Genomic DNA, 21,476 nt, shown 5'->3' on the forward strand with positions numbered 1-21,476 from the left:
CCCGTGTCAATTTCCTTTTATTTATTTAGCTTTTAACTCGCGTTTCGGACTCGGGATCGAGTTTTTACTACCGACCCCAGGTTCGGGGCGTGACAGAATGGTATCAGAGCATAGGGATTAGATAGCCTTGGGAAGAAAGAGGAGGAGAAGATTATCATATGCTAGATAAGTTTGAGCTCAAAATAGCTTGTGACTTGGGTTTTTAGAAGAAGATTTTGATTGGCTTCTAGTGATACACAGAGTGTATGAAATAGGTTACATATAAAGTTAGTATTTCCATGCAATCTTGCATGGCTATTGCATTTGTATGTGGATACTTTGAGAAAAAAAAATAAAAAAAAATTAAGTTGTTGTGGTCAAAAAAAAAAAAGATAAAAAGTTATGTAATAGATACATATCTATTTGACTTTGATTTGACTTTCTCAAGTGAAGTAGGTTCCAAAGTTGTGATATGGTGGTGAAAGAGCAAAATAAGAGACACCGGTATTACTTAATTACTCTTTTAGTTTTGTCCTTTTAAGAGGGAGTGATGTGGTTGTAACAAATAAGTTGGTTTGATTGAAGAAAAAAAATGAGGAAAGTTAAGTACTATGTAAATTTGATTTTTATTGACTTCCTCAAATCAAATGTGTTTGGAAAAGAATTACTAAGAGACAAGAGACAGCTTGAATGGTGGACTTGAGTGGGAGTTGTTGTTTGTTTGTGCGTGAGAGGAGGGGATAGGATTACCGTGTTTGTAAGTTATATTGGTGTAATGAAAAATAGGAGGCTTTTAGGAGTACCGAAAAGTGGGGAACTTTAAATAGTTTCTGTGAAGGGAATTTCGGTGGATAATATTGTCAGCTAGTTGGGCATTAGAAAGTTGAGCAGGATGATAATTGGACTTGGTGTGGAGTTTCATACTCTCTGGTGCTAGATTAGTCTTTGAATAGTGATCAAGTAAATGGCAAGGTTTGTAGTGGTACGAAAAAAGAAAAAAAAAAGGGGGTTATGATGTAATACTGGAAATTTTCCAAGGAATTCATATAATAAGTGTTTTAAGATGTTGGATTTTGATTAGATTAGAGATTGAAACCTTAGACTTGGATATTTCTACTTGTGGTTTGGGTAAGAGTAAATAGTACAAATAAAGTTTTAGGTTTGAATAACTTTGCAGTGGGAAATGAAGTTAGTATTCACAATTTGTTGGTTGAAAGAAAACATGGTATGTTCATTTGAGGATTAATTAGTATTTGTACTTGAAGTTTGTACGGTTAGTGCATAATGCAGCAGATTGACATTTTATTCATAAGGTGATACAATATAATGGTATTGACTTTAAGAGAATAACATGGTACATGCATGTTTGAATGTCAAGGAATTCAAAACAAATTGTCAAAGATTTTGAGACTCATTGTATATTGAAAATTTAGGCTTGAACAAATAGTAGAGATGTGTATGTGATACTAGAATTAACTAAGATGAATTATTGTGCTATATGGATAAATGAGCAGTGAGTTTGATCTTTTGATAGTGGAAAACAATTATAGTTAAGAAATGAATATTTACTTGGTTCGAATATTGTGATGTTAGCAGAATGATATTGGAGAATTGGAAATGGTGATATTTCTTAAAGGAATGATAATGATATGTTTCTGAGTTTCAAGGGAACAGAGATCAATCAAGGATTAGAAAACTGAATTGTTTTTACTTACTGGAGAGAAATACAATGAGGTTGGAATGGAAGGTTGTAAGATGTATATATGAGGTAGCATATGGTCATTAAGTTGTGTGAGCTTGATGATAATAATTTGGAGTAACCTACAGGATTCAGAGGATTTTACATATAGATTTAAATGACAAAGAGCTCACAAGTTGTATGTATATAACGACGGTTTTGTTGAAAGTCTTCATGAACATTATATCGATGATTATGGTTATATGGATTAAGTGATTATTTGGAGATAAAGTTCTTTTTGAGCATCCATATATACTGATGAAATTAAGAGCAACAATTTGGTGAGTTGGTTTGAGTTTTTAAGTGGAATAAGAGGCAAAATTTTATTTGTGAAGTAGATGATTGAGGAAGTACTATTTGGAATGAGAATTCGGAAAAATCTTAGGCTTACTGCAGCATCCGAGTATAGAAGGAGAAACTAGTGATCATCCTCTGCTAGTTAAAGGGAAACCATGGATACAACTGATCCATTGAAGGCTATTGTAAAGTTGAGTTAAAGAAAATTATTTCTGAAAATCTTCATATTTGGGGATTTCATTTGGACAATTTTAGTTAGTGACTTAGCTTTTATGAATATATTTTACTCATCATTAAGGTCCGGTTGAGGGTCCGTTTGAGGGTATGTGTCTTTCAAGTATTTGAAAGCTTGGAGACTGAGATTAGTAAGAGGATGTGGCAAGTGTATTGACGAGGTCTCTAATATTTGTTAGGCTCATGAATTGTGATGTATAGGACTGATGGATTAATTAATTGAGCAATAGTAGGTTGATAAGTACAAGTTCACCGCCTGACTGAGGGAAGTAGTCGATGAAGTAAGTGTGTCATGTACTTTCTTTTACCACAAGTATTTTGGAGGCTTTATGAATAATAATGGAGTCATGAAGTAGATGATTAGAGTAGTCCCCTTTGGCTTGAATAATATATGTGTGTACTATTGACTCAAATTGAAGAATTCCAATACTTTGATTTATATATAGAGTGATGTACAAGATTAATGTAAGATTTTAATCCTTCTACGCAGTTGACGTTGTTGGTTAGTGGAGGATTAGAATAGTGATAACTTGGAATATCGGTTGTTCAGGGGAATCATGAAATAGTCTCAGATTGGCGTCATAAAGTGATGAATAGTTGTAAAATTTTAGTTTGTCAGTATGTGATTTTGTGGTGACTCTTCAAAGAGGATTTAATTATTTTGGATTGGAGATATAAGCAATGCATGTACAAGTTTATAAAAATACTTGGAAGAGTATTAAATTTAAGGTGAACTCCCTTGAAAATATTGAGATGAGGTCTGAAAATTTGGTGATTGAGGATTTCCCAGAACTTACAGCTAGCTGGAATATATATATTTTCTTTTGAAAGTGACAGAAACAAAATGGTGGGGTTTAGTTCAATTCATATTTTAAGAATATAGATATGAAGAAAAAGAAGATGTATGTTGATGACCCTCTATCGTTATTATGAATCTGATTTGAGGAATTAGTTAGTATTAAGTTTCGAATGAGGTATATTAATGGAAATTAAGGGTTGACAATTGATCATTCATGGTTTCTAGTTACTCTACAAAGCTTGTAGTTGTAGTCTCTAAGTTTGGTATTAAAACTAGTGACTAAACTCATATGGATCCCCGTTGTCCATTATATATTTGCTGTTCCCATAGTAGAGCTTGAGTTTGTTGTGGTTCACTTCTTGACTTAAGATTTTGGAAGAATACATTTATGAGTGATAGTAGACAGTGTGCATGGCTGGATGCTTTAGACTTGAAAATGAAGAAAGGAAGAAATGATGAAATTAGATCAGAGCAACATTATGATGATCACAAGAACTATTGTCATACAAGACTCAACAGAGTTCGAGGGAAAAAAATTAGCAAATAGGAAAGCTTACGAAATGATGGAAGATTGGATCTTCTTATTACCTTAAAGGTAAGATACTACTTGAAAAGGATGTGAGGAATTTGAAGTTGACAAGTCGAATCAAGGTCAATGTACGAGTTCAATCAACTATGAAACCGAAGAAACAATTTGGAGATAAGAATTCGACATTTAGATATTCACCTATATTTGCTGAGTAGTGGATTGAAATTGCAGTAAAATGCTAGAAAGTATCAGCTATTTGTTTCTTTTCTTATACATGTAATCATTGACATTTGCTCGAGTTAAGGGACTGACTGGCCACCGGATCTCTGATATTCTACAGTGGAATGTTCATTGGTTCATGGAATAAGAAATATGATAGATAGCATGATGAGAAAATTGTGCAAAGGTACACACAATTTTCTTGGGATTTTGTGTGTTCGACTAAGTAATAGGTATGAGCACGCATAATCACTAAGCTTAAGATTTCGAACTCAACTTGGAGAATTACATGAATCGTTACTCTACATACGACTATGGATTGACTTGGATATTAGAGTCCGATCATAGGTGAAACTCTGGACTTAAAAGGTAATTGAGTGTTATAGTAATCTCGAGGACGAGATTTATTTTAAGGAGGGTGGATTGTAATATCCCAAGAATTTATTATCGAAGAAGAGAAATATTTGGAAAAATATGTTGTGCTTATTTATTGAAAAGGTTTTCATATGAAGGTAGTGAACGTCATTGCGAGTTCGTATCATTTTTCGGATTATTTTTCGGAACTTAGATGAATTTTTAATGGAATTTACAAGCTGAACCAATGATGAAGTGCCACGTGTAAACCAAGGTGTGGCTGATTCTTTCCACGTGACAGTAGATGGGATGACCAGCAAGAGGGTGTTATGGTTAGTGTCATTTTATCTTGACAACACCTGGAGTAGAGATGGACCAAAAGAAAAGGAAAAGAGAGATCAGATTTCCTTCTTGCGTACACATGGCAAGCTGCCATTGGACCACAAATGAAGAGAAACGGTGCTGGTGCACATATATATATCTATATATATTGGATTGTTGGTTTTCTTCTCATCGCGGAAAGATTGCGGAGAGGAAGCAAGGAGCTTCATCTCATTGTCTAAATCAAACACCATTTTTCTCTTAACTTTTGATTTGGAAGTCCGAATTTGATTCCGCTTTTGTGGGGAAGAGTACTACAAACCGCAGGTAATAATTTATGGATTTGCTGCAGATTTTGAAAGATGCCATTTTCGGGATTTATTCCTACACAAGCCTTAATCTTCAAATATAAATGTTGTTTATGGTGGATCAAGCTTATTGGAAGCTTAACTGAAGGAATTGAGGTTAATTTCTACATGGGATAGCTGCTGCAAACCCTAGAATTATTTCATGGTTATTAAACCTTGGTATTTTGTGGCTGTTACGAAATGAAAGGAACTTGGTGAACTTGAATGGTGATTTGGTACTTAGAAATCATAATAAATGGGTTTGGACATGTTTTGGATTGAAAGACAGGAGGAACCAATCTGGAAAATAGCCATGAATATCACTATTCACGCTGCAGGGACCAAACTGAAATATAAGTTTCAGATTTGGGGCCATTTTGAAGTTCTCTGAAAGTTTGGGGCAATTTTGTTATTACCCGAAGGCTTGGGACAAAACTGTGATTTTAGAATTGTTTTGGAGGCAGATGCTTACTATTAGGCAGCATGTATATAATTGAGAAACATATGAGGACCCAAATAAGAAAGAAAAATGTTTTTAAAGGTCCAACTGAGATAAGGTGATGTTAAGCCTAATATCGGAATTATAAAATAAAGGAGCTTATGTTGGTTGCTAGATATAGGGATTATATAGTGATATAGTTTATTTGTTGGATCAGGGACTCCAGTTACAGCGACGTTTGTGTTTAATCGAGGTGTGGTAAAGGACATTGTTTGCTTGCTGGACTCAAGGTAGGGGAAATACGGCAGACCTTTACAGATATTGATTCTATTAAATTTCGTATAGTACTATATTTGTGTTGGTTGATTAATGTGGTTGGACATTGTTTGGATTATTGCTTCAGTTGGTTGTTTACTTGTTAGTACTACTGGAATGTTATTCGTTGAGATATATTGTGACATGTGAAAGATGTAATAACGTTACTTGTGCATCACTCATTTGTCAGAAGTGGTTGGAACTTTGTTGGTGAGAAAGGAATTTGGAAAGAGGGTAATGAAAATGATCTTTTGTGTAGTTGAGCCAAACTCTTAGTAGGTACCAAGTCTCAGGCGAGCCCACAGTGCACAGTTTCTTTGAGGGTAATTCGGGATTGGCGACGAAGGGTTTTGGCAAGATGACTAACAAAAGGGGTAATTGGGATGATTAAGTTACAGGGGCTTAATTTGTATATTAAAACATTCGAACCACCACTGCAGAGGTAAAATGCATGGTATGGGACGTGCAGGTCCGCGTGTTTTATTATATGAATTAACGGGTAGAGATGAAGAGTATTGTATTGCACTCATGCATTGTTGATGATAATGATTTGGTACTTGATTACATGATTTTATTACACTTAATTTAATATTGTCAATTTACTGTGATAAGGTTATGTCCCTACTGAGCTGTTGAAGCTCACCCCTCTATTGTTATGCAGGTTTACTAACTAAACTGTCAAAAGAGTAGACGGGATGAGATCGAATTAGATGTGAGGCTAGAATTGTATTTATTTATTTTTAGCTTTGTAAAGAATTCTGGATTTCTTTTTATAAGAGGAGTTTAATTTTCCAACCCGTGTCAATTTCCTTTTATTTATTTAGGTTTTAACTCGCGTTTCGAACTCGGGATCGAGTTTTTACTACCGACCCCAGGTTCGGGGCGTGACAATATCCTTGGTAGCCTTTCGATAACAACCTATTTGCTCTCACAGCAGGAATAACGGCATGCCTCACTCTACCTTGCTCACCCACAAAATAACCTCTGGTCACCCAAGTTGATGGGAAGTAACTGATTTCCCGTAGCAGTCTAGCTTGGCACGATTATAATGCAACCAGTATGTGTCTAAAAACTCATCAAAATCCACAAAATCCAACGGGATAAGATTCACTGGCATAACTACATCTTTCACCATCACTGAACACCCTGAATAACACCATACTAACGCAGAGTGACCTTCTTGTTTACTTGCTTAACGAATCCAACGAATAAGTTATTAATATTACGGTCTGCAGCCCGCAATATTGATAAATCATCGTTGTCTCGATAAGTAAACAACAATTCCCAAGGGTGCAATATTACCATCTTGCGCTTCATTAGAAATACATATACACGACTTGATCGTGCTCTTTCATTACTCTCTTTGGCAACATCGTCCATAACAAGAAATATATCAGCCGGAGTCAATTAGTATGACTTGTACGGCTGAATCTATAGCTCATCCATCCAGCCGGAGTCACCTCCTGTGACCTGTACGGCTCTAACCCTGCACACCACGGCCCATCTGACCATAAATACTAGATCCAGGAACCTGTTGGATTGGCACTAGGGGTGGCAAGGGAGACTGCTAGGCATCTACTAATTCTAGGGACAATTTGCAGCTCTATGTCCCATTTATCCACATGTAAAGCATCCACGGCTTCCCGTCTACACTCTCCAAAGTGTCTGCTATTGTACCTACGCACAAAGGTACATTTCCTCTACCAGTGTCACTCTGCCTCTGAAATCTAGGACCTCAGTAAATCTATCACCTCTCCTCTGATCAATGGTACTAAAACCTCTGTTAAAAGAACTAGAACTAGCTTCACTTCTTTTGAAGCTCTAAGTCTTACAAGGTCCTTGAGATGACGGATCTTTACCTTTATCGTCTTTCCTCTGATTCCCATTCTTTTCTTATTCTTCTTTACTCTCGCTGATCATAATCTTAGAGTCCTCCATTCTCAACAAAATCTCATAAAACTCCTGGTAAGAAGCACAATGGATAGTGGTCGCCAAAGAACGCCATTTCTTCTTATTATCCAGCTTAAAACGACGAAACATCTCAACCGGATTCAAAGCAACATCCAGATGGTAACGAGACAAGTTAGTAAACTTTCTATAATATTCATTCGCCGTCATCTTTCCTTGTCTCAATTTTGTAAACTCTTGCTTCTTACCATCAATATATACTGGGGGACCTTTTCTTAAACAATTCTTTAAACAACTCTCAATCAGCTGTTTCCTCCGGTGACATCATATAAAACTCATGTCTCCAACAAGATGTAAATTCAATACTCAGGAACCAGGTAATCGTCTCGACCTACCTTTCAAATGAAAGATTCCTTTGATTTTGCATAATCCGAAACGTCTTTTCCAAATGATTGAGCCATCACTTTGCTCCCTCAGGTCCATCATTTCCATGGAGTGATTCAGCTTCACTTATAACCAGTCTTAAGAGAAGTCCTTTGGATAATAAATTGAATCACATTAGCAATAGCTTCCCCTAACTGAGCTATATCAGGGAAACTAAGCTCATCTGAACGACGTGGCTCTCTACGAGGCGGTATAGTTCTGATAGAAGACATTAGGGAATTCTCAAGATACACAGGACTGCAACCTAGGCTCTGATACCAACTGACACACCCCGTCCCAAGGGGATGGCGTGCTGGCCATCACGTGAGAGTGATGTAACCATTTACACAGTTCGGAAGCTTTAAAGATACAATTACTAAAATATAACACCCGAAGGTGAAACCTACTTTTGTGAATTCTGTCAGAACACCGTTGGATTCCTCGTGGCCACCAAAACTCTGCTATCTCGAACCTAGAGAGGCGCAAAACAAAGTTGAGTGGGTCAGTAAAAAAAAGTTTTTCGAAAATCATCTCATTATCAAAACGCTAACCCCTCGCTGTAAAACCTGTATACTTTCCCAGAAATATGTAACACGTATACTTGTCTCAAAACCATGTTCAGAAGTAGTGATATGTAAATTTTATGCCATGCCAAAATATATCTCATCAAATCATAAGTATATCAGTGGAGTAAGTTCATCATAAAATAATAACATGTCAACCGAGTGATCAGCCCGGCTGAAACTATAGCTCATACTCAATCTCATCAATCAATCTAGCCGGAGTCACCGCAAGTGACCTGTACGGCACTACACTGCACACGAGTCGGAACCCCTGAAAAGGTTTGTACGACATAATTGAGTGTAATATAGTTATGCTCACGCTATCCTCTCCTGATAGCTATGCGATAAATCGCTAGTCACCTACGAGTCGGAACCACCTGTAGTGGTCTGTACGACAAGACTGGGCACCTAAATTGGATCCAATTGTGAGCATATGGTGCGGGGGTGACTATATATATATACAGGCCTGAATCATATCTTTGCTAAATCAAAAACACCCTAGTGCAGGTTTATGAGCTTTCAATCACATCAACTCAACAATCTCATAATTTTAATTTATGAACTTACTTGGCACTTACCTGTGCGTCCGCATCACCAATCATGCATGTATGCAATTACTAATGCATAAATAAAATACATATATACTTTGCATGGCATTTCATATCACATTTCATATCACATTTCACTTGAAGTTAATTTCCTGGGAAAAATCTCATTTATATAGGTATATACGGAAAACAAAACTGCCCACTCACATATAAGTCAAAGGGTCGTAACCCCAGAGCCTTCCTTGACTGTGCTCGTCTTCCGCATAAATCTCGCCTATATGAGAAGTAACCGAAATAACGTTATTTAAGCATATAACCAACTCTAGCTAATAACTTCTCATATATTGCTCAAATGGGGTATATGAATATACCACTGAGACCTACACAACCTCACGAACATCCCCATATTTTTAGAATTATTTTCCGACCACCCACATGCCGCCACGCGCCTGCGAGTGCACGGCAAGACGCGCGGCCACGCGCAGGGAATCCTGACGGAACCCTTAACTGCCATTAGGAATATTCCATTAAAACCTAACAGAGTTTAACGGCGTTACTTGACGCCGTTAGAATATTCCGTCAGACTTGACGGAATATTCTCCTTCGTCTTCCTTGGTTCGCCGGTGACCTCTGCAACTGCTGGTTTCTGGAAAATTTTCCAAGCTTGATATCTCAGTCATTTTTGCACCAAAATCCATGAAATTTATATCAAAAGGAAGCTTAGGACTAGGGGAACAAAACCTTACCGCTTTTAGGTCTCAAAACTCACGGAGTCTCGACGGAAAATCCCTCGATATTCCGGCCAATTTTCAAACCCGCCGATCTCGCTATTCCCGACATCTAATTTTCACCAACGATGCACTCCGAGCATCGTGGGAAGGTCCTTAAGCTTGCTACGGTCCTGAAAATCGAAGAATTTCATGGGCTTAAAAGTTGGTGAACAGTGCCACCCTCGGAGGTTCGATTTCCATGGCTTCCTTACGTTCAAACCTAGCCAAAACTCATCCAGAACACTTAGGAAGAAGAGAAGATACCTTTAGGAGCCTTGAAATGGTTTGAAACCTTGACAATCATCTCGGGGTTACTATGCTCCAATTCTTGGTTCTCATATGTTTCAAAGGTCTCAGGTCCTAAAATTGGTACGAATGAACTCCTGGGCTTGCAAGGAACACAATGGTGACTTCCTCGACTTTGATCTGTAACTGGATGAGGGGTTCGAGTGTTGTCCGTACGACTTGTACTGACAATGGCAGAAAAATGAGAGGGAGGAGAGAGAGAGAGTCAACGGCAGAGAGAGACAGAAAGGGTGTGAGTGGTCCAATTGCAACCAACCAATCAAAACAACCAATACCCCACTTTTAATTGGGTCCAAAATATTAGGAAGAAAATGGATTGGCCTAATTCTAAAGTCCAAACGCCAACACACAACCAAACGCTCAAGGGAATTTTCATCTTTTCACATCAACGAGAATTATTTTCCGGGATGGGTTGTGACACTTTCGCACACGGATAATAATGTGATTAAATTAATTGTTAAATGATTGTTTTTTTTTAACAAATGACATTATCTACACTAAGGGGGAGAGGGTGGGCTTAACTTCACAATGAGCTAGTAAGAATGTGATTCAATCAATTGTTTATTAAATATTATCTTCTCTATTCTGAATGTAAATTCTATAAATACCGATTTTATTATGTGAATTCAGCTGCTTTAATTGGTTTATAAGGGATTTCTTCTTGCATGATCTAAGATTATTAATTTACTTCAATATTTGACTTTCCTTTTGTCAATTTACACATATATATACATTTAAAACGTGTAAGTCGCGCATAACACATCGTAATTCAAAAAATATGCGCGTGCATGGAGGCTAGTCTATACTCTTATTAAAAAAAGGCCTTGTGAAAATCTTTTCTACTGAGTGAGCTAGTAGCTCACCCGTGACATGTGTTGAATCAGAGATTTGAAAAGTAGTTGATTTTCGCTGGAAGTGCATATATACTTTTGTATTGTAAATCATAGTGTGCTTGTGTGTTTCGTTGAAAGTTGAAACCTTGTGATATAAAATAAGAGTTACCTATTTTCTTTTTATTTTTATTCGTGCACCAGGTGAGGTTATTTTCTACCGACTCGAATTCAGAGCTTGACATTCCTTAATATAATTTGGTGTATTTTTACTCACTACCCTCAAATGATGATAGAATTATTCACCACCCTACTTAGTATCATTAAATGATTTTAAATTTCGTCTATTCACTTAACATATTTTGAAATTTAAACTAATATAACGATGGTATTCACTACACATATTTCAAAACTTAAAATAATGTAACTGTGAGAATTTGAAGGTAAAAGAGTCTCACAATGGTGAAAGGAGAAACCTTGCAAGGGTTTATAAAAGGTTAGACTACTTCCCATATTACCAATTAGTTTTATGGTGGAACCCCAACTTTTCATAGTATCAGAGCAGGTTGGCCTACATGTGAAGCCCAACGACCATATGTGCTCCACGTCGCCCAACGATCACATGTGCTCCACGTCGCCTAATTCGTGTTGTTCACATATTTAGTTGAAAATTTGCCACACGTGAGTGGACTCGTGAGAATGTGAAGATAAAAGAGTCTCACATTGGTGAAAAGAGATCATTTGCAAGAATTTATAAGAAGTTGAACTACTTCTTATATTATCAACTAATTTTAGAACACAACTTGGCTGCTCACATTTCAGCAAGAGGTGCTGCTTACACCCAATCGCGGGTGGACACGTGTCCAAGTTTTGATTAAAAAAATCAAAACTTGGACACGTGTTCACCCGGGATTGAGTGTAAGCAACACCTCCTGCTGAAATGTTCAGCAACGAAGTCTCTTCCCTAATTTTATGATAAAAACTCAACTTTCTTAAATAACAATAATAAATAAAGTGATAGACGTGCACAAAAATATTTCCTATATAAACTTTAATAGGATCTCACCTCGTTAATGCATCCTACGCCGATTCCTATCTCGAGTTTCAAGGTTTTGCAAATTGCCACATGCATCAAATTATTACTTTTCTCCATGAGTCTCGGTCTTTGTCGAAACGTCTACATACATAAACCATTTGACGTATGTAGTTTTGTCCAAACATAGTGGTCTTAGTTTCCAAAAGAAAAACATAGTAGTCTTTGTCCCATTAAATATGAGCAAAGAGTTGTCTTATACGGAATACCATCATCTCCGAATCTTTTTTGTGAAAATTCAAATAATTAATTAATTAATTGTATATGTTTATCATATATTATGTTATTAGAAATTATTTTAAATTTTATATTTAAAATTAAATATAAATAGTACTTAACGAAAATTGATCGCACGATGTACGATAAACGGACACAATTGATTGATCTTCAGATCCACACAAAGAGGATCCGAAGAGGATCCTTGTCCGTCTTATACCAATTAGATTAGAACAAGGATCCTTTCCAGATCCTCTTTGTGGGAATCTGAATGATCAATCAATCTTGTCAGTTCATCATATATTGTGCGGTCAGTTTTCGTTAAGTACTATTTATATTCAATTTTAAATTTTAAATTTAAAATGATTTCTAATCGCACGATGTACGATAAACGAATACAATTGATTGATCATCTGAATCCCCATAAAGGAGATCTAGAGAGGATCATTGTCCATTAGATTATAGGGAGTTTTAACAAAACACTCCCGGTACTGTTCACTTTTAACGAAAAATCACATTTTTACCTTTAATTGACACTATTCACTATACCTTTAAAAATGACTTTTCATTAAAAGATAAGTTTTTTTGGACTTTTCGTTAGTTTTCCTTAGATAATATGCACCTTGTTCGACCCCCATTTTTTTCACCGCTAAAAAAAAATTCTTGTTTTTTGTAAATTCTTAATCTTTCATTTTTATTATCCCACGAGAATAGGTACAATCAAATCATATGGAAGAATTTGTTTGGCCGAATCATTTCATATAAATATCAGTATTTGATTGATCTGAATTCATGTAATTTAGTAATTATTCAATTTACCAATTGACAAAAAAAATATATATATAATCGACTGAAATAAAAATTATTCTTTATATTATCTTTTAAAAATCGCACATGATAAAAAGATACCGTAAAAATTCTTACTGCGATTATGACTCATAATATTTAATTATCTACTAATACTTACTTCCAATTATTTTCCATTTTTCATAATTTTGTAATCTTCGTCTCATATTTGATCTTTTCAAAGTTCATTAACAAAGGAGTCCAACAATAACGTCAGTTGTAGCTTAATGCAATTGAAGCATATCATTGCAACTCTTTTGTGAGCTTTCATATTCCCCGAAGTATGTTATTCTGCACTCTTACTACCATACATAATATCTTGGGTTTTCATCACAAATGGTCCCTGACATTGATCAAACACATCATTTTGGTCCCTGACATTGAAAATCAATAGAAATGATCCCTGACATTGATCAAACACATCACAAATGGTCCTTCCGTTAAAAACGTTTTGGGCAATTTTCAAAGCTTCGTAACTCAATCGTTTTTTAACCAAATTCGACCCATGATATATCAAAATGAAGATAGGAAAGTGTAGAACAAGATTATACCTATTTGGAAACCCAATGGTTGCCATAGATGGCCGGAAAACAGCCTCAAATGTGACTGGTCCGCGAAAAAACTGGAAAACTCGCCTGAAATGGGGTAAACTTTAAACACTCATAACTTCTTCAATACTCAACGAAATTGAGTGATTCAAAAATGAAAATCATACTCATCAACGAGAAAAAGAGAATGGTATCTTTATTGACTACTAATTTACCGTGGTTTGACCGGAAAATGGCTCGAACTTGGATAACCATTTTCGAGTTAGCCAATTTCGAGTCATTTTCCGGCCAAAATACAACGAGTTAGCCATCAAGAAAGCTACCATTCTCTTAGTCTCGTCGAGAAGTATGATCTTAGTTTTTGAATCACTCGATTTCGTTGATTATTGAAGAAGTTATGAATGTTTAAAGTTTACCCCATTTCAGGAGAGTTTTCTAGTTTTTTCGCGGACCAGTCACATTTGAGGCTATTTTCCGGCCATCTCCGACAGCCATTGGGTTTCCAAATAGATATAATCTTGTTCTACACTTTCCTATCTTCATTTTGATATATCATGGGTCGAATTTGGTTAAGAAACGATTGAGTTACGAAGCTTTGAAAATTGCCCAAAACGTTTTTAACGGAAGGACCATTTGTGATGTGTTTGATCAATGTCAGGGACCATTTCTATTGATTTTCAATGTCAGGGACCAAAATGATGTGTTTGATCAATGTCAGGGACCATTTGTGATGAAAACCCTAAGGGTACGTTTGTTTGACATCATTAACCTTCACTGGACTGGATTGGACTAGTGATTAGTGAAGTCCTGTGTTTGTTGCAGAGAGGGACTAAGTTTAATGGGACTCGTGAGGACTAGCGTGGACTAGCACCTTCGCTAGAAGGTCTTAGCCAGTCCCCCCAAAAATGAGAGGATTGCTAGTCCCGTCTTCTCCTTCATTCGCCAGCAGCAATCTCACCAACAGATCCTCACCAGCAGCAGCCTCTCATTCGTTCTCCTTTGTTCTATGTCTTCTCTTTGCACCGACAACCCTACCCACCCCAATCATCTTCTCTGGTAGTGGTGGGCAGTTGTTCAATTCACCGTCTGCTTCTCTGTCTTCTCTTTGCACCTATAGCCCCACCCACCCCATTCATCTTCGTCTTCTTGCAAATTGGGGATTCGTCTTGCAGCGAGGGGAGATTATTTGTCTTGCAAATTGGGGATTCGTCTTGCAGACTTTGGGGATTCGTCTTGCAGACTTTGGGGATTCTTCCTAATTCATCTTGCTTTGTCTGTTTGATTACTGTTGTTATGTCATTTCATGGATCTGCAGGAACAAGTTTTATTTTTTGGTGTCTGAGTTGTTATTTAAACTTGATTATGTTTGATCAGGTTAATAGAATATGACTTATATAACATATTTTTTTCATTAATTTTGAAATGTTAATTAATTTGAGCATCTGGGTTCTCCAAAATAAGTGTGATTTGGGAAACTAAATCTTTATCTTGGTAGGGAATGAAATACGATGGTGGTTCATGTAATCCTTGTTGCTTATGTATATTTTCTGGGATTTTCAATTGCGAAGTGCGAAGCTTATCTGCCTATAAGGTGTTTGAAGAAATACCCAACTGAAATGAAATTTGATTGGTTATTCAACTGATTTGGGGATGTTACTCATTGCTTCTACTACTTCAATTCTTATTTTTTTGAAAAATTATTACTTTGTTTTCTGTGTGATTTTGGTTCTCACATTTAAGAATTCCAATTTTAGTGGTGTTACTGAACAACTTGCTGCCCTGCTGGTTTGGTATCTTTTGCAACCAAAGAAGTTAAATTCTTTGTTCGTAGTTGCAACATTTTCTTGGGGTTAATTCTCTACAGAGAGTCAGAACTCATTCTTTTGAAAGTCAGATTTGTTCTTTGTTTGCATGTTGAGATGAAATGAAGTAATGAACAATTAGAAAACAAACTCTTTGACTATATAGCAGAAATATGCTCGGACCATCAATTTGAACAATTGATTGAATGGATGGTTGTTTGTGAAGTTCCTGTGTTATGATTATCTTGATTTTTAGTCCGACACTGCACCAAACGCTTCACTAAACTAGTCCAGCTTAGTCTAGTCTAAGCCAGTCCAGCTTAGTCCATGCAGCTAGTCCAGTCCGAGACAGTCCGGTGCAACAAACACACCCTAATATCTTTCCAGAATTTATCTGAAAGAAAGTATAACAATAAGTGCTTATGAGCTATATCTGATTTTTTTTTTGTTTTACCTTTTTTTTTCTTATTATATATGTCACTCAAGTTCAAAGCATTCAAACTTGAACACAAAATTTCAAATTCGATTTCTTCTTCAACAGTATTGCTTGTATAAAAAAAGGGGGTAAGTTATTGATTTGTACAACATTAAGTTGAATTTGGTTGCAAGTCTAATCAATATTATTTGGTGTTTTATTTAAATAATTTAAGCAAGCAAAGGTCATGTTTGTCGAGTTTTTTGTTTTTTCGTGCTCATACTCGTTATCTTTGCGGGACGTGTCGTGTCAAACCCGTTACTTTAACGAATTCTTAACAAGTAACCCAATAATGACTCGATTTGTGAACGGGTCGTGTCGTCTCATATCTAGTTAACAGGTCCAGGGCCGTCTCTGAGATTTCGGGGGCCCTGTGCGAAATTTATGAAAGGGCCCTGTGGATGCAAATTTTCGCCTTCTCCTTCTTTGACAAAATTGCACCTATAAAACAATCAACACTTTTAGTCAAGACCAAGAGCCTCACGCACCCACGATGAATGGGGGGGGCTTTGGCTGAAAAACCTCAAATGCCAAAGTTAGTATTTAGAGAGAAAAGCGTTTGGAGAGTTTTTTGGAGTTTTGCAAGAGTGTGGACCTCCATTTTTAGAAAAAAATAGGGTCATATATATAGGGAATGGAGGTGGCCGGCCCTTAGAGGTTTTTTGTGTGAAAATGAGTGATTTAATTGGTAATTAATCTCCATTTATATGGAATAATTTGTAGGTTATGAAGTAATTACCTAAGATGAGGATGGATGAGATAATTTGGAATTGGTTACCTTTTTTGGACACTCTTGGCTTGATTAAAGAACGATTGTCCACTGCTCGCGCGTAGGACAACCGGTGTGTCTTAAGGGTAACTTTGTCCTTTTTACCAAAAATCCACGTGTCGCCTTGTAATTATTTTTGACTCCACATGCCCCTTTTTAAGATAGTTTTTATTTTTTAAAAAGTAGGACAATATATTGGTACTAGAAAATAATAACTTAAATCAAAACAACATTTAGGACTCACTGATTGTAAGTTTACAAATGTCATTAAATAAGTAAAAAGAGTTACATACATAATGTTCACTAAATAATCAAAAGCAGTTCAATCTTAAGCAACCAAATAAAGAAAAAAAAAGCTAAAAAAGCTCTAACTTTAAAGTTTCACTTGAATATATAACATTATTATATAATAAAATTGAAAAGAAAATCGTTTTTTAAAGTGTTGTTATTGGGACTCCTACTATCTCATTGTGCACTCTAAATTTTTGTATTTAGAAAGAAACAAAATTTTACACTTATAAAAAGTACACTATAAGATTTTAAAGTGCTAATAAAAGTATATTTTTAATATATAACATTATTACATATAAATATAAGATACCAAAATTTTTTGCGGGCCCTTCAAATTTAGGGGCCCTGTGCGATTGCACCTTTTGCTCCCCCTCAACGCCGCCTCTGAACAGGTCATGGAAGACCTAATATCTAGATTTGGATAACGATATCTTATTAGGTTTTTAACGGATGACCCGATAATGATTTTGGTTGTTAACGAATCGCGCTACGTGCTAGTCGGATGGCAAGCAAAGGCATGGGCTGTTTTTATTCTTTATTTTTTATTTAATTAAATTTAAGGAATTACTATTGATACTCTAAAAATCTAATTGTACACTCCATACATTCTATATTTTAGAGGAAAAAAAATTTTGTTAGGAAGAATACACAATTAGATTTTTGGAGTGCCAATAATAATTATCTAACTTTATTATATAACATATAAATAAATGCCTACTCATAGTTTAAAAAATACATAATTTTTTGTACATAAATTGCAAAATAAAATAACATATAGATTATGAAGTATGAAGTAAAACTTTTTTTTTTTTGGGTATAGAAAGTAGAACATATTGAAACCATTTAGAACAAGCATATAATACTGAAAATCACAAAAATGCCCTTGACGAGCTTAGTGGAAATCCTAAGTGGACATTTGGGTTCTTGTCATTCTTTGTCCCGTTCACATCTTTCTAGGTAGTACATGTCTTTACGAACACGTGAGCACAAGTGAGGTGTAAATCGAACGATTTATGCACATCCCAATAAGATAAAATAATAATTTTGCACCATCGTGAATCCATAACTTGTTTATCGAGACAACAGTGAGTTGTCAATATTGCAAGCTGCAGACTATGATATTAAGAGGTTATTCGTTAGATTCGTTAAGCAAGTGGACAAGTAAGCTTGTCTCCGTTAGTATTTAATAATTAAGTTTCGTACGTAATTAATTATTGTTTAGGCTTGATCTAAAGACACAGACACAAACTCTCGTAGTGCTCCTCACGATTGCGTGAACTCCAACGTATTAAAATTTGAAGATACAACAAAAATTTTATGAAACTCGGAATTTCAAGAGATTATTATAATTCTACTATGATAAGCGCACTACCAATTATTTAATGTTTTTTTTTCAAACAATTGGTTTTGGTCGGTGGGACGCACCCACGTGACCACTCCTCTTCCCCGTGTAGTTTCACTCTTCCCCTCACGTTTCACTCAGCTGTGCCACACTCATTCTCTTGAAAAATTGTGAGAGATACCCTCTTAAACTTAAAAGTAGTGCTTCTTCCACTGGAGGTCTTACTTTTGCTCCTCCCCTTCCATAATTTGGGTTTTGGTCTTTTACCTTGCTATAATAAGTAATGCCAAACCCCAACACTAATTTCTCAGTGTTCCTCCCTTTTAAAGTATCTAAAAATTACGGGAGCATTTTTATTTACCATTATAATTATAGTGTATATTCACTGTATATTCAATAATCTGATACATTTTTTCACCTAACTTTAGTTAACTTTCACATTGTATGTTACTTTTTTAGTTTTAAAAAAAAAATTAACCAAAGTTAAATGAAAAAACACGTAACAAATAATTAAGAATATAATAAGCATATACCAAAATTTATAACAGTGAGCAAAATGCTCCCAAAAATTAATCTTCACTTTCCTCTTCTTTCTTGTCTCTCATAAGGAGAACCTACTGCTATTTTCAAGTTTCCACACTAAATAAAATTCTCAATTTATGCGCATGGGATTAGTAAAAAGATGGAGTTGTATACATGTAATTAGGGTTCACGTTTTGTAAGTTATAGCTCCTCTAAAAGGATTTCGAATTTCGAAGTTATCAACCAAAAAAACCCTTCCCCCTCACCAAAACAATCTGGTGTATATAATATGGAGAAAACTTCCATAAAACGATAGATGTATATACTATTTCCTAATAGTAATAGAAGAATAGTAAAAGGCATGAGCACGAAAGCCATAGCGAGTCTTCTAATGTATAAGTTTTCTTACGATAATGCGTCTATTTCAACTGGTGACAATATCCTTTTTTCTCCTCCAAAACATTAATGCAAGTCAGTTGAAGATAAAGATTAATTAAGCTGCTAATTTGGAGTGCAACATTTGAACCTTAGATGGCTACCTAGATTCTTTTAACTAGTAGAAATCAAAGTGACAATGGTTTGGCACCTTTAATTAATATTATTATGGCTTAAATGTTAAAATGGTTCATGTATTTTAGTCATTGGGTCAATTTAGTCCATATGTTTTCAATTTGGTCAATTTAGTTCTTGTATTTATCTCCGTTAGTCAATTAAGGACATTTCCATTTAATTTATGAAAAAAATTATAAATTATTATAAACTTATTTATAAAATTATAATTTATTTGATTTAAAACATTTAAATGGAATAAAATTAAAAACTAAAAGAAAAATTATCCTACTTCCAACTCTCCGACCTCTTCCCTAACATTACATTCTCTCTTTTCTATGTCACAACTTTAACAATTTTTCAGATTGAAAGTTTTATTTCTTATAGGTATTATTTCTCATTGATTTGCATTTTTCTATAAAAGGAAAGGATAATTATTTTTCATTTAATTTTTCTTATGATTTTTTAAAAGAGATTGAATGAAATGTTGTTAATTGGCTAACAAAGACAAACACAAGTACTAAATTAGCCAAATCAAAAACACAGAGACTAAGTTAGCTATATGATTATAACACGTGAATCATTTTGATATTTAAGTCTATTATTATTTTTCATTTCTTTAATTTAATTGCTTGCGCTACTCACATCTTCTAATGTATCATACTATCATATACTTTACCTTTTCTTAATTTTATTATTAATGGCTTCTATTCATATGGTCCGGGATCAAACTGTTTATAATTCATTGTCTTCCACACTTAGACCATCTCCAACCCTGACCTAAAACCTAAAAATATTTAGCCCAGAAAATTTAGATTTTAGCCCAGAAACAGCTTTTCTACTCCAACCCTTTTGGCCTAAAATTTGAGCCCCAGATTATCAAAAAATGAATTAAGGCTATTTTTTTTTAAATTAACTTTTTTTTTAAAAAAAATTATGTAGACTATCCTAAATTAATTTTATGAACATTTTAACCTAAAAATATTTAAATTCCGATAAATTTTGAAAAATCACTAAATCAATACATGAAAATCATGATAAACCACATAAACTTAAAAAAAAAAAAAGACAATTAATAAACCACATAAATTTTAAGATTATTCTAGCCATTAGATTTAAATTTGGACCGTTAGATCTTTTTTTTACCGTTAGATTTGATTATATTCGATTTAAACCGTTGGGTTCAATAAATATATAAATATAAAACAAAAAAAAAATTGAATGTGGACCGTTGGATTAACCAACGGTCCAATTACCACCACCACCCGATGAAGAAAAGTAGTCGTTGACTACAGGACAAGACCCACTTTTCACTCTCATCCGTGGGTCCCAGCAACTTTTGTGGGCTAAATTTGTGACCTATATTTGCCTTCATTTTAAGTTTTAGGTTTTAGGTTTGGTTTAGGTTTTGGGTTGGAGTGGATTTGGAGGGAAAAAAAGGGGAAAATTTAGGTTATAGGTCAGGGTTGGAGATGGTCTTACTTTTTAAAGGCTACTGCCCACTGTATTCCCTTTTATCACCCAACTTTCAATGAATTTGGGTTTATTTAAGAAAAATACTTTTTGACAACCATTTTTGTTTGACAAATTTCCCACATTATACCTCTACAAACATTGACTTAAAAAAAAAAAGTTTCAATATAACGAATTCTTAATATAAAGAATTCTTAATGGATGACCCGAATAACGACTCGATTCGTTAACGAGTCGTGTTATTTCATGTCCAGTTAACGGGTCATGCAAGAATTAATATACCTAGCTAATATCTAGATCTGAAAAACGATATATTATCATACACCAGCAGTTAACAGGTCGTGTTATGTGATGTTCAGTTAAACTAAATGATGTGTTACCAATAAAAAATAAGCATATTAATGAATTCTTAAGTAATAATCAAATCAACAATTTTTATGTCATTTAATTTATAATTTTAATTTAAAAATTTAATCTCCTACTCTTAACCGTACACCAGCAGTTATTTAATATATATATATATAGTTTTTTTTTTTTTTTTAAATCTGGTCGGTAGGACGCACCCACGTGACTACTCCTCTTCCCCGCGTAGTTTGTTTGACTCTTCACACTCAATTGAGTCAATTCTCTA

The 21,476-nt window shown here is 35.0% G+C and overlaps 1 long non-coding RNA gene across 1 annotated transcript; it reads left to right on the forward strand.

The window, feature by feature from the left end:
• The first annotated feature begins 4,503 nt into the window (after nt 1–4,503).
• LOC139197082 (uncharacterized) lies at nt 4,504–6,366 on the forward strand. Its single transcript, XR_011582124.1, has 3 exons — nt 4,504–4,797; nt 5,474–5,546; nt 6,233–6,366. It is a non-coding gene; the product is annotated as an uncharacterized lncRNA (long non-coding RNA).
• Nucleotides 6,367–21,476: the final 15,110 nt, after the last annotated feature.

The sequence above is a fragment of the Malus domestica genome, chromosome 06 (genome assembly GCF_042453785.1).
Source record: "Malus domestica chromosome 06, GDT2T_hap1".
NCBI classification, from domain to species: Eukaryota; Viridiplantae; Streptophyta; class Magnoliopsida; order Rosales; family Rosaceae; genus Malus; species Malus domestica.